This window comes from Hylaeus volcanicus, chromosome 4 (genome assembly GCF_026283585.1).
Source record: "Hylaeus volcanicus isolate JK05 chromosome 4, UHH_iyHylVolc1.0_haploid, whole genome shotgun sequence".
NCBI classification, from domain to species: Eukaryota; Metazoa; Arthropoda; class Insecta; order Hymenoptera; family Colletidae; genus Hylaeus; species Hylaeus volcanicus.
In genome coordinates this window covers 25,981,912-25,996,109 of record NC_071979.1, presented here as the reverse complement: position 1 = coordinate 25,996,109, position 14,198 = coordinate 25,981,912, and the positions used below count along the sequence as shown (strand labels likewise).

The window sequence follows — 14,198 nt, the reverse complement described above, 5'->3', positions numbered from 1 at the left end:
TTTTAAAGTTTGTCTTAATTTATATTTTTCAAATAAAATTCTGCTAAATGTTAAATATTATCCTTTAAATAAAACGGTAACGTCTTTTTAATTGTATAAATTTATAATAAAATGTTAAAATAAAGTTGAAACGACGTTTCTATCGCTCCGGGCTTCTTATCGGTCGTATAAAAAAGAGCTCGTATTGAATAAATCGCTCGGTTGCGGCAATCGTCCTCTGACAGCGAAAACGAAGGAACCCTCGAAAAACCTGTTATCGTGATAAGCGTGAAACTTTCTTCAGGGATTGTTCCATTGCTATCGCCCAGCTGGCAATCGTACCAGAATTCTGAAAGCTGGTAGAGCTCCCATTCAGGAAACTGATGGACTCCCATTCGAGCGTAACTTCTTTAAAAAAGGACCCACACCTTCTCTTTCGGGGTGATTAAGTGTCTTCTAAGAACCTTCGCGAAGGTAAAAGGACGTGTCGTTTGAGGGTTTTACACGATTCCATTTGCGGGATCAGGTCGAAGCACGCGTGGAATCCATGCCATATGATAAAATACGATAGAAGAAAAATTGAGCTTTTTGTGGAGTTGGTGTATTTCCTATTTCCTTCTAAATCTTCCGAAATTCTTCTGTACTCCTTTCTAATTTTCCTAATGTACATATGTTACATTCTTCTTCATAATCAAGAAAAACGTGGCCCATGGTACTTCCTGTTTGCTTCTAGATTCTCCTGAATTTTTCTAGACTCTTTTTTGATAAATAAAAACTATTCATGATCACGAATTTAATTCACACCCCTTTTCTATTCTTTCTACCCATAAACTGGTCTATCTCTATCCACAGAGATTTTTAAATTCGCAGGGTCCTCGTTTGGACGGAGTAATCGCGTTTATGGTTTCCGGTGGAAGTAACGCTTCCTGTAGAACACTGTCCACGACATAGCGCAGAATCCGTTAAAAACGTTTAATGCTCAGTTAAACTCCGACTCTAAAATGTGGCGTTTACTTTACGACCATTGCTTGGCTCTCCGTAGTCCTTGCCAAGACGTTGCATCCCATTGCACCCTATGCACTTTGTGGCCTGTGTGCACGTCCGACAAACTCGGAATCCGTTGGTATGTCTGACACGCGGTACACGTGTTACACAATGTGTCTGACACACTCTATTCTACTGCGTTTCGCTTTGAACGCGAAACCTGATTGTTCGCCGTGTAGGCATTCCGCGTTTCAAGTTTAACGCGACAGGCACACCATCATAATTTTTTGCTTCGTTGAAAGGGAGTTTCTTCGTTGTTAGGCCAAAAAATAAGCCGTATCTGCGATTTTTGTTCCCCTAAAATATTGGACACAACAAATTGTAATTTATCATGACGTTTTTCATTGGTATGAATTTCTACGTATGAATTTTTGTAATTGGAAAACATATGGAAACTTTCCAATTTGTAAGCTGTTGTTATGGGCATCTAAAAAGAAACGGTAGATGCTCGGTGAAGTCATCAGTCTTCCATTTGTCTTCGCCCACCATTTCTTCATAATGATTGATATATTTCAGTCAAATTGGTCTGCAATATGTATTCGAGACGACACTGTACCTATATCAAAATCCAAAGACCAACGCTACGAGTGTCTGGATGACTGAATACCAAGCAGAGTAGAACCCTTCATTCTTGTTACATAATTTATCAAACTCCTTCGTTCAGTTTCATTTATCTTCGTCTGCTATTCCAGTCGAACTCCCAGTTAAGATTTAATAATTCAGCTACTTCTAGGCATGAACCTATTCGTGCCCATCACACGTCTAAATTTCTTGACTCGGTCTCTTAGCTTCCTGCACCCTAAGTAATATTTATTACCTGGCTCCATTCAATAATAATTTTCTCATATAACTGTATATTGCTGTATATCCTTTCATCCCCTCATTAGACATTTAATAAATTCGTTGATTACAAATCTGAACTAAAAATTTAAAAATTAAAAACGGCGGATTCTGACTAAGAGATTCATTAACAATAAACTTTTCTCGATCATTACACGTTTGAGTTGTGCATGGTAAATCACTTTTGTTGTAAATATATGACTGCAATTCGTACGTTTGAATGTTAATATTGGTAATTTTTAAAAGAAATGTAATTTCAGGATTGAAGTAGACGACCAGAAAGCAAATATCAGGAAATACTGTCGTATTTTCAGTAGACTACTGACAAGAGGAATACACGAGCCTGAAAATTCAGGGGTAAAATTGTGTGCAAGTAGAGTAGGTCAACCGTGACACAAAACCATTCTTCCTTGGTGCTGTACTACGGTTTGAGGAGGTGAAATCACCACTTGAAAAGAATGCAGATTTTTCGTTCTCGTAGAGTGTCAATAGAGTGAGAAATATGGAAGAAAAGCTTACGCAAAGATTGCGCTTTCTTGTTATGTAGCGCAAATAATCATAAAAAAGCTTGTACATTCAAGTTAAGTCGTTATCAAATTCATTTGTTCAGTAAAGCGATTTCAAGAGTTAAGAAACAAATGAAATGGAATAATGCTCGCCGAAATAAGCTAGTTATTGTATAATTTTCAAAAGAAATTAACCGTACATTGGTCAAAATAAACGGTTCGTTGGTTTCATTATTACAAAAAGTCATTTACTTCGCAATACGAAATCCTTTTAAATCAGTCCTTTAGCGCACCGGTAATTAGTCAAATGGACTCGACAAAGCGAAGTTTAAATGGTTATTTATTAATTCATTTAATAACAAGGCACTGGGAGAAAAGCGGTGCCGTCACATGCCGTTTCGTTCCATTTCCAATTCAGTGATATTTTCCGGAAACTTTCGATCCCCGAGGAGCTTAAAATCTTCCCAACCTCGGCGAAAGTTTTCATTAATTACTCGAGCCGGTTAATTACGGAATTCCTTTCCGGTGTACATCGGCGTCGGGAGTCTCCGACGCGTCGTTTACGACGATCCGTGCTGCAGAGATTTCCCCGGGCTAAATTTTTCCCGTGCACCGACACCATTAAACACCGTGAAAGTAAATCAACCGGGGACAGTAAATCTCCACGGTTTATCGTGTCCGCTTTATGCGACGGCATTAAAATGGCGCTGGATCTTTCTCTCCCGTCGGTGAAATACACGCGAACGTGGCCGCGTGTTGCAGACCAGGCGACTGCAGACGCATCAAATATTGCTGATTTTCGAAGAATAGTATTTTATTGAAAATACTGTAATATTTTGGATTAAAAGAGGAGCCACCTTGGACGCGTGAAAATCATCGCTATGTTCAGCAATGTTTGTTTCGAAAACAATTGACTCGATAGAAGATCCGTTTTTTTGGAAGTTATCGTGCATGTATTGATTGATAAAAAAATAATTTTTAAAATAGCGTTGCTCTGTCGAAGAACTTTGTATTGATTGTTCCATTCAAATACCAATTCATTCATATATCTTCCATTCTACCACGCTTAAAAATGATGATCCAAACTTGTCTGATATTTCGGCAGAATATTCCAATCCTTAACCAAACATTCCAAGTTTCATCGTCATACCGTGGGTAGACGGGGACTCGAATTATCGTGCTTCAGACATGCGAGGCGAGACGGAACTTTGAATATTTTAGCTATGTGCTAGAATAGATACTTTTGGAACTTCCAAAGCGTGATACGTTCGCCCCGGCATACTTATTAGACTGTTTTAAGTTCTATCTATTCTTTCTTATACGCATTTGCTACTATTCCGGTATAAAAAAACGCGTTCCAGCGACGGTTGAAAATCTGTTGGTGGGACCCGAAAAAAGAAAAGGGACGAGAGAACGTTAAACACGAGACGACCACTCGAAAATGATCGTACAGCGAGAGAGTGGTTAGAAGGGGTCAAGGGGTGCTCCGCGCCGCTTGTTCCAGTTAAGTCAAACTGCTGACTGCACCGCGCGACGATCTGACGGATCTCCCATCGTTCATCGCGGACATCCCTCGACTCGAATCCATCGTCGCGAGAAAAATCCGTCTTCGGGTACCCTCGATCCGCGGAGGAAGGAGGTGCGTCGTTTGCGAACAGTAAACGTTCCGTTGCACTCGGGGGTCGACCGAGTGATAATAGAGAGGAAGTGCAGGTCAAGGAGTACTCGTCTAAAGTGCCGAGTACGACTTGCCGCACCCGAAACCACCCCTCTGATCCTATTTCCTCGACCAACCAACCGCCGACTCCAAGTTTCGCCAAGCGTCCCGATAATTCCTTGACCAGAGTCTGTTTGCGCCACGCCTCGCCGGCGCGCACAGAAATTAGGGGAACAATCTCCCAGCCCGTGGACGATCGTTAGTGTTCCGGTGTTGTCGACGATAGTTTCGAGCTGCGCTATGATTTTGGGAAAGTTTGCCACCAGACGCGGAGCGAGGAGGTTCCTCGGACCTCCGTTAAGGAATGGAACCACATTACGAGGCCAAATACTAAGAATCTCTCGAGTCTTTTAACGGAGGATAATTTTAACTTCGACTCACGACAAGTAAATGAACAAATTTATGGTTATAAGCTTGTTTTTAATGTCGAGCTTCTGATTTAACAGAAATTTGTTTGTTGCTATTTAATTTTATTACGAAATTCTTAATATTTTTAATCATTAATAAACAAACTTTGGCATCGATGATGCCTTGAATACAACTTCAAATAATACAAATACAGAGAAAATGTAAAAACAAAAAATTCTGGTCACAAAGGGTAAAATGCCTAAAGTGGCACACACCTCAGGATGTTTAGAGCTTTAATACTATCTGCAAACGGCCACTGCCATACATATTCCCAACGCCGTTCGTTTCCTAACGGATTCAGATCAGGTAACAGATCTCACTCGAACAGGAATCGCAATAAATGTTCGCATGTTAATGGCGCAAGGGGATGGCGCACGCGTGGCGATTACCTTTGAATATTTCACCCATTCATTTGCCAGGCGAATGGGTGACCCGAATAGGGAACGAAACTCGAGATGAATCGACCTGGTCGCGATTTTCGGGACGCGATTTCCAACAGCGAATAAATCCACCGGCGGTTTTAAACAAGCGACAAAATTTTCCAACTGTAAGAGCCCCTAGGGGGTGAAGGGGGGGAGTAGGAATTTATGCTAGAATTTACGCTGGAATATTTATTCGTTGGTCCGAACGAGGCTCTCGTTTTACGGTCCTTCGAGCACAACACCGCGATAGAACAAAACGGCACAACACCAATAATAATAATAATGGCTTTGCGCGTTTAGGTGTCGACTCGCGTTGTGGCGACACGCGAAACTATTCCCTTGGAATTTTGCCGGCTGCCTCTGGTGGAGAATAACGACCTCTTGTCTCTCGTATTCCTTTCTCATCCATTCCCCTCCCTTTCTCCCCTTGGTCCACTTCTGGCTGGTTATATTACTTTTAAAATTCAATTAAAACGATGAATGTTCGTTAGTTACATTAATAGATCGTGTTAGTTCCTTGTCGTGCTAAAATTTTATGTTCAGAATTCAATAAAAGTAATCAGTGTGAATTGTTTATAATAATAAGTTCCATTAGTTTCTTCTCGTACTAAGATTATATTTTTAAAATTGTATGAAAGGTATTAGTGAAATAATTTCTTTTTCGATGGATAAAATAAAACGTACGCGCCGCGGAGGGATACTTAATTGCACAAAAGCATTGAACGCTCGCGCTTTTGCGGACACGTCGATAAGTCGGTAAACAATCTCGTTGATTGATCGGTCTCCGTGCGACGCGTCCGTTTTTATTTATAACACCAACCCGATGGAAAGTTGGAAACTAGTCGCCAACAGCTCGTGCCAATATCCCCGGGACTAATGACTCTTGGAAACGTGAAGTTTTGTAGAACCTATGAACGAAAACGTTTTGCCTTCGTTCAGCAACAAATTCAATTTGCAACATGTTTGGCAGTTTAATTAAGTAACGTAATAATTTTTTCGGATTAAATCCTATGCAAAACCATGGTATCATTGTGTACATTTTTAATGGATCAAACGGTTATTAATTATTAAACTGCGAATTCTATGCAATTATGACACAAGAAAATATGGTGAATATATTTTAAACGTAACCAGAAAGTATAAAATATTAATATTCTAAAATTTAATGTTCCTAAACAGTATACATGATGTCCTTAATTCGACATTAAGAACTTGCTAACTTCAACGTAAAGCAGTGGTAGGGCCAGCGACCCCCTTCAACATATTAAACAACTTAATAACCTCTAGTAAAGCTGAGACTAGCCGTTAATCACTTAACGCCCAGTTTCGGCTCTGACACCTGCAAAATTTCGTAGCGATGTGTTTCACACGCCCAGGGCTAATTATGTGTGAAAATGTAGTACACAAACGCGTGAAGTATGAGCCTGCATGAATATTCAACAGCTATTACTACTCGTATGCGTATTAGGTTACTTGTTGTGGCATTTATTTACTCTAGATTGTTTTTGAAACTTTATTTATGGAACCTGTATTTATTAAAAGAGTTTACTTTATGGGATATTAATTCGCAATCAACGAATTCTTGTTCTCCATAACATTTCTTTTTCGATTCCCAAAATATTCTGCCACAGGTCTCGGTTACCGAAAGCAAGGAAATTTGATACATTGTAAACGAATTCTAGAGATATTCTATACCAAAGTTACCACTTTTTTCCTATGAAACGTCGAAACGAATCGATGGATGCCTCCCAAAAAAAAAAAACACCTGGCTAGCTAAAATAGAACACCCGAACGAATTTCCCAACGCGAAACGCGGTAGAAATGCCGAAGCAATTAAAAATAAGGGAGAAAGGAAAAAAAAATGTCGACAGCGTCGTTACGCGATGAGCGTAGGTGAATTCTCCGTTGCAGCGTTTCACGGTGCCGTTTCGCTGTGAAACGTCGTGGACCATTCTCTGGGAGGAGAATCAACTTAAAACGTACGGAACGATAATATGTACATCAAAGAAACGCCGTGGAATGGCGAGGGCGCGTATTTAGGTCTAATTCGGCGCTGGCTCAGCTTCGAATTCGACGCTGCACAGAATACAGAGAAATTATTCGCTCGTTAAGGAACCTCTTCAACATCGGAGCCCGAAAAACGAGGTACCTCGGAGATTTCTTTTCAAAATTTTCCAAGGATTCACGTGAGACTTCTTCCGTGTACATTTACCGAAATCCATGCTAGTAAATTCATCAACACTTTCTGAAGTAGTCGAGCACTTCTCTAGTATCGTTTGGAAGATTATTTAAATAATTCCTTTTTTAAAGGAGGGAGTCACCATGGACGAATGGAAGTCATAGCTATATTTAACGATCTTTCGACTGTTTATTTCGACTCGTAACGGTGTAAATAATTACATCTGACGGCATTCAAGAGAATTCCACCAACGTAAATCGTTATTCCACATCGAAAATCTTGTTCTTCGTTCAACCATTCTGATAAAGCCACGATTACAGAAAAGCAAAGTGGTAATTAGATTAACGAAAGACAAATAGTCACGAGCAAGAAACGATCGAAATCGCCGGAGTAGAATATAAACGGCGCGATGACAAACACCTACAGTGACTGATTTCTCGCTCAAGATCGTTTATAACACGCTGGAAACACAGACACGAAACGAGCACACACTGTTCATCCTTTTTCCTCGTTCTGGGGTCATTTATTAAACGAACGCCAATATCGATGCGTTTGATTTATCGCCAGCCTTTCCCCCGGACCTTTATATTTCCACGCCGCAGTTTCACGCCGAGTTTTCCGTTATACGAGGTCCAGTCTTTCGGATTTGGCACGTCCGTGGATTTCATCCGGAAAAGCCCGCCGCGGGAAGAAAAGGGAGGACCTAACTCGGACGAAATCTGAATAATCTGCCGACAGCGTCTCGCTTAACGCTCGCTATTCTCCAGGAAGAAGTCTTGGTACATTTCTCACGGAACTCGACGCGTCGTTTCCTCCATTCTGACGAAGGTATTTACACTTGGGAACGGTGTCCTAGCCGTTTTTGTTGTGCGACAAAATGCAAACAAGGCCACTCGTTACCGTAAAGATGCGCCGAGACGCGCGTAAAGCTGGGGAAATGGCGTTCAGGTGTGTCCAGGTTGATAAGGATCAGCTTTTCGTTAGGTTTTGAAAGAAGTTGATGTTACGATCAGTCTGATAAATTTTATTATTCACGCGAGGACGTTTTAGGTTTAATCGAAAAGGAAAACTAAAGCTCTGTGACTTTCGTCGTGATTAGAACACAGGTTTGATAAGATAGAATCACGTAGGAAATACGAAAAAGTATCTCGAAAATGACGAATGGACTTTAATTGCATATTTAGATCTCAACAGAAGTGAACAAAACTGTACTAGATTAATGAAAACTAAATCAAACTGAATAAAACTTAACGACACTGAACGCAATTGTACTAAACTGATTAAAACTTAACAACGGTGAACAGAACTGCACGGAATTGCACTCTACGATATAAATTACATCGAAACGAGTATTTGAAACAGAGCTGACTAACTATTAATTGGGTAACTAATAGTATTTATCTGGATAACGCATGGATCACGGTAAAACGAGAACGATGCGCGCACGTATTCGAGAAACATAATTTCGCGTCTCCGTTTACAGGAAAAAAAAAGAGTGGTACAGGCTTCGGTGACCGACATGAAAGCTAAATAGGTATCGTGCTTGTGTTCAATTTCGAGTCCATGGTATTTTCCATCTAATTTAACCGGACCAGAAGCGGGTTCCATTAAACGATGCATCGACAAACGTCCGCTCGTTTCAAATAATCGTCCGTCCGCCTGATTTTCGTGTGCCTGTTTCCGGTGTGCCAGCGGATCTCCGTGCACTCGCAATTACCGAATGGGCCAATGGGAGACGAGGGAATTCGCATAGTCCTAATGCAGAGCGTTGCGCGTGCCACCGTGTGATGACGACAATTCTTGTCTAAATAAAAGTTTCGAGTAACGAGTAGAAATGTAATAATTCCGATGTTGTACGGTAAAACAAATATTTCTTTGTTATTTAACACTCTACGAGCCGAGTTAGATTTATAATTAGAAAATAATTAATGATTATTTCCATGATGATTCATCGAGATTATATAAAATTTTTTACTCGTTCAATATATTATACTGATTAATATGCATAGATATTACTATCAAAAGTAACATCGTTTTGACGATAAATATGATGTGATATGATATAAAATGTCTACAAAGTATAACGATTTCAAAATTAAATTCAACTAATGTAAAAATATTATTCATTTAAATAACTGAAATTATAATCCCTTCGTAATGTAGTTCTTGCACGCTCTCGAAATTAATTGGACTATAACTTTTTTTATACACATTTCGGATAGTAATATTCCCGTATTTTACTTTTTACGTATTTTTAAGAGTAATTCCCTTTCAACCGAGTTCTCAAGTATTCCTGAAACTATAACAAGCGCACGTGTAAAAAGGCTATTAGAGATGTTTCCACTATTTAAAAAAAAAAAAAGAAGGTTCGAAAGCTCTCTTTGGAAGACTCTTCATTAGCCGAGGTATTAACGTCGGCAACGTCACGTTAAATATCCGAGCGATGCAATAAATGTTCCAGCGTTGTAACTGCAATGTAGCGGAGAGAGCCACGGTGAAAGTTGACGGAGAGACCGCGGGGGAGGAGGAAAAAAAGAAAGGCCACTGAATAGCAAAGCAGCTCTCGTGTGCTGCGAGAAAACTCGTTTGAAACTCGTAAAATGATTTCGAGTCTAAGTTTGATACAATTTGCATATGCCATACATTTCAAGCGTCACGACTTCCTCCGCCATATTTATTCCTTTGCGGGCCCATCAAGCCACCCTTGAGTCCTGACTTCCGCTTTCCGGTACCAGTTGTCCCGTTGTTCTCCACGGTGACCGATTTCCCAACGATTAAGCGCATTACGCGTAATGACGGATCGAGGATTCAAAGGCTGCTCTTGTCTGTACCAAACCGTTGGCTGGAACTTGAGAATACCGTACTCTCAACGGGAGCACAATCCACAAAGAGATTCTCGCGGAATTGTTTCTGTCGTTCAAAAATCAATGTCTCGATCCATCCTCTCGGTGGATCCCTGACAAACCTGATCGAGGATTAACCTATTCTTTGGTGACTAGGGAATATCTCGTAGTAAGGGTACGTACATACAACCCCGCCCATAATTATTAGGTTGATGCATTATCCGGCGTTTTTTTAAGATGATATTAGGGTGAATGAAAAGTTCGTGCGTTGAACTGAATATATGTATTATTTTCTTTGCTGCTTCGGTAGCTTTAAACTCTTGCTTCCAATAGCGACGTAAAAGTACTCCGATCTCAAAATTTTCCACGATTTTACTAAGACGAACAAAAATTAAACGATCAATAAATTAATGTAGCTAATTATTAAATATGAAAGAGCTTTTGCACAAATGCAAATATATATATGAAATATCAATAATGATGTCCACATTATATTTAGGCGACAAAACGTACTTTCATTTAGGTTTGAATTCTTTTCTTGCATCTCCGAAAATATGAATTTGCATAAACATCCACCGTCTACTAATGAGAGAGTCACATCAAATCTAATCATCTCGGACAAAACTTTGTATGCACAAAATTTCTAGCCTGTTTGCTCGATAAAGTCTGTTTGAACGTGCCTCTAGAGTGCAAGTGCTTTTTCATACTTGGCTAGGACATACTGATCTCATCAGCAGAGTATGCTAGCTTCCAGCAAAACTTCTTTGAGGTACCCCATGCCTCTTTCGGATCTATTATTCGTAAAAGTATGATCACAGATTGTAGCCACTGTACCAACTTCTAACATTATTGTAACACTTCTATGTATATAAGTGTATATATATTATAATATTTGCTCAATAAAATATTTATGTTAAATTTTTCTAAGTACATCAGCAAAAATTTTATTTCGCACAAACGTCCGCAGTCCACTAATGACGTTTCAAAGTTCACCACCTGGAAAAGAAATCATTAGGGGGCCACAAAAGAAATGTCATTTCTTTTACATTAAATTCAAACAAAAACGTTCTTAATAAGTTTCTATTTTTTATCAATTACGTAATCATCCTCGTTATTAACAGCCTTTTCCCATCTAGTGTGCAAATTTTCAATATCAGATCGATAAAAATCAATGAACTGATGAATGGTAAGTAAGTATCGAGATTCGCTGAGACGACATTACTTTCAAGTCCACCTAATATTTCGACACCGATCCACCGGTACCTCTCGTTTGCACAAACGATTGCGTGGCCATCGCGACGCAAAAAGCTACATAGGTGTCCTTACCAAGTAACGCGCGTGGGGAGCTCCTGATCGCGCACCATTGTCCTTGCCAGTCCTTGCTGGATCACCTATAGCACAGATAACATACTCCCAGTGATCGAACGTCGCGCGGTTAAGTCGAACGAGCCGATTTTCCGATTTTCCACTTGATCCTCCGCAATTTCGGTCTCTGCGCCGCGCCGCGAAGAGAATCTCTCGTGGAGATCGTCCCCAATCGCGGGATCCCCGTTCCACCGGCGATTAAACTGGACTGACGTGTGTATTTCAAGGTTTCAAGGTGCACGACACGACGAAAGAAACACTGATAAAACGACACACCTCTGCGCCAGCGACGTGAACCAGAGTTGATGCGGACCGCGGAAGGGAGGCTGCGAAACTGAGATGAAACCACGGCGCAACCCCTGTGCGCGCGCGCACCAAAACCACCCCCGGAATACACGGAAGCAGCCCGGCCAACCGAACGCTACCCCTTGTCCCTCCCTGCTTACTTCTCCCCAGGACTACCACGACGACGACGATGCTCCCGCTTCCATTTTTCCTCTCCCTGCACCTTTGTTGTCTCGCTTCATCTTCCGTGGTTCTTCCTGCTGTCCAACCGCGGAACATCCTGTGCGCGAATCAAAGTCTCGGGACTTTCACGGATGCGACGTTTTCGACTGTTATCAGTGGACCCTTTCGTGTCGGTAACCCGTGTGTGAGCGGTCGTTCTCTTCTTTTTAACTAACGCTTTTTTAATTGATCGAAAGCCGGATGGACTGGCAAGTGTTTCCACGTGCTTGACACCTCGAGACGAGGCTTTCGCACATTAACGCGCGGGGGGTGAACGTATGCTGAAAAGGGGTAAGTGGAGCGAGAGGTGCGAGAGTGCGAGTATCGTGCAAATTAATGCGAACGTAGTGTGTCTCAATTGATCGATCGATAGATTGACTGACAAGCGCTTCCTACTGTTTGAGACCATGAAATGCGTTTGACACTTTATCACGTGAAGGTGAATCTAGTGCGAATTTAGTCCCTCGTCGAAGGGAAATGAGTGTGCGAGAGCGTGTGACTTACGGTATCGAGTGAATCAACCCTCCGTACTTATGTTGTTTGATTTTATAAGTGAGACTGTGTATACGAGACAGAGCAATGAATACGTATCAGTGAAGTATCAGAACGAGTCAAATGTCATAAGAGCCGCAATGAAAAGTCTATCATCCTATAGTGGAAGTACATCAAGTGGCGATAGTCAATCAAAAATATAACACTTCGAATCCGATGAGGACTAATAATAGCAATGAACATTGAATATGAAATATATTATATATAGTACTATTATTTCGAATAAAATACAATAAGAACTTATTATCTATCTTAAAGTCTAAAATTGTAAAATATTATAAAAGGTTGGTTAATACCGCAAGCGAATTATCGTTCCAGTTGCGGGGTGATCTAACAGAGGTGGATCTAAAACTGGAATAATTTGTGCTTGTATTTGTATAAATATAATTCTATATTTAAATATGTATATATTTATACTTTCATTTTCCTCTCCTCTAGTAATCTCGCCTTTTAAAAAATTTAATCTGAATTCGGTGCCTGGTATCAGGAGAACATGATGTGCAGAGAGGTATCAGAGAATTGAGATACTTCATCTGTCGGTATGTTCTCCTGGTACTTAGTTCGAAATTTAGCTGTTCCAAAAATTCATGGCAAATCAAACTCCTAGGTATCAGGAGAACATGATCCGGGAAGAGATGGCACAAGTTTTCTAACTGGGGAGTCGAAAAGTTGTTCCATTAATTGTTTGTTTCTTTATTTTATTTTTATAAGGTGAAAACTAGCTCCAGGTATCAGGATAGCATGATGCTGGAAGACTTGGATTCTCTACTGTGTGCTTGAACGATGGTTTTTAATTTCATGGTTTTGTATTACGAAATAAAAGCTCTCAAAAAACTGAATATCCTTATTTTTGGCGTCTCGCAGCCCATATTTATATCTATTGCCTTTTTTAACTCCTATTCTCATCTAAAAAAGACAAATGTACGTTCCCGTGTGACGTACAATATTCCAGGAATTATTACAAATATAAATTAATTAATCGCAAACACTTTGCAAGCAGTGCTATAGTTTAAAAGGTTACACAACAGCCTGATGAAACTCGAAGAAACGAAGATTCCGGATAAATTTTCGAGTGTCTCACGGATGGGGGAGCAAAGGATTAAAACGAGAACTAATACTGTCGCAACGTTCACGCGACGAGCGGGAAGCGACGTGACTTGCATGCTGAAACGGTTGCAGTTGCAGTTTAATGCGGCAAATGCAACGCTCCGTCGCAAAAGGAGTAGAAAAAATAACAAAAAAAAAAGGGTGGAAAAATAATGGAACGAATTCGAGGTTTTCCGAGCCAGTGAAATTCACGGGATTTGAGCTCGCACGAGCGGGGCTCAATGACTCATCGATGAAGTGCTTGAACAATGTTGCTCATTCCGGCGACTTTAATTGCCAATTACGACCCCGTTGGCAAACTCGTGCTATTTTAAATTCGGTTAATCGAATCGCGCGTTCATAGCCCACGCCACTGCTTCCAATTACGCTCGCCTCGCGCGTTTACCTGAATTTATGCTAAATCGCTAATAGACCGTTGCGAAAACAATCTTTGAATAGCAAAGCCGCCCCGTCGACTCGAGCTGGAACAGGCAGAAGTCACGAAACGCGATTCGGGCGAGATCTGAAAATCTTGGCGAATCCGCTAGTTGCCTGGGATTCGATTAATTTAACTCGATGCAATAGCGACGGAGGAAATTGTTTCTTTCATATGGAGATACGTGGAGAGTTGCGAAAGTGGATTATATTTCTGTATTGCATTACATTTCTGTGGATTATATGTTACTCTGTACAATGAAACATTTAAAATCTCACCACTGGAACGAAAGAGATTTTTATTTTTTTTAATAA

General features: G+C 40.5%; 1 protein-coding gene across 1 annotated transcript in view; it reads right to left on the bottom strand.

Moving 5' to 3' along the window:
- LOC128875672 (uncharacterized) overlaps positions 1-11,644 on the bottom strand; it is a 107,449-nt gene extending 95,805 nt beyond the window's left edge. The window contains exon 1 of the mRNA XM_054121467.1: positions 11,265-11,644. The gene's annotated coding sequence lies outside the window, so the exon portion shown is untranslated. The remainder of the gene's footprint in view (positions 1-11,264) is intronic.
- Between the last annotated feature and the right edge of the window lie 2,554 nt (positions 11,645-14,198).